The 799-nt window shown below is 26.7% G+C and overlaps 1 long non-coding RNA gene across 1 annotated transcript in view; it reads left to right on the top strand.

The window, feature by feature from the left end:
• The window catches only part of LOC117123823, a 9782-nt gene extending 9127 nt beyond the window's left edge, over nt 1-655 (top strand). Inside the window, exon 3 of the long non-coding RNA XR_004447892.1 lies at nt 320-655. This is a non-coding gene — a long non-coding RNA (uncharacterized LOC117123823). The remainder of the gene's footprint in view (nt 1-319) is intronic.
• The last annotated feature ends 144 nt before the right edge of the window (nt 656-799 follow it).

The following is a 799-nucleotide window of genomic DNA, read 5'->3' on the forward strand; positions in this document are numbered from 1 at the left end:
TCCATCCAAAGTTAAGTTTACTCAATTAATGTCCACTACTGATATCAATACAATAAGTTGTTTATGTAAATTTCTTTATCACTCATTTAAACGTAGAAGTGATCATTCCCTCTGTAAATAGCAATTATATTTTATTTGAGCCGAAAGCCTTTATATAAAAGATGAAATAAATGTCCTTGGCCAGTACGTGCCAAGGAACGGAAACGAATTTCAAACCTACTGGCTCTGCCTCTGTTTTCATTTATATATTGTTTTGATGATACTCCGTTATAATTCTTTCTCTGTTTCCTAATCTTTTCTCAATATTTTTCTATTCCAGAGATGTAGACAAAGAATCCCCAACTATCAGGAAAGAATGTCCAGGCTCAATCGTGAAAGGGCAACAGAACTTTCCAATTATACATAGAGCCAAAAATTGTGTCATTCATCAAGCTTCCTGCAAATATTCTGGATATGAAATTAATTAAAATATAGTGTAAATTTATTTTTTAAATGTTATTCTGTGCAATAATCTCAAAAATAATGTTAGCAATATGTAGTAATTCTTGTAGGCTTTATGTTTATTAATATTGTATTATTACTGCTAATGTTTATGTTATTAATAGAGAGTAACCCGTTTGTTGTAAAGAATATAGATGTAAGATAATAAGATATAACATTTTGAGGATTAAAATCAGATTTATTGATTTTTGCCGGATGTACATGATATAGCCTACAGTATATAAATAAAAAATTTATATAATAATAATAATAATAATAATAATATATATATATATATATATATATATATTTATATATA

The sequence above is a fragment of the Anneissia japonica genome, unplaced genomic scaffold (genome assembly GCF_011630105.1).
Source record: "Anneissia japonica isolate Jap-2015-1 unplaced genomic scaffold, ASM1163010v1 scaffold288191_len216021_cov166, whole genome shotgun sequence".
Lineage (NCBI taxonomy): Eukaryota > Metazoa > Echinodermata > Crinoidea > Comatulida > Comatulidae > Anneissia > Anneissia japonica.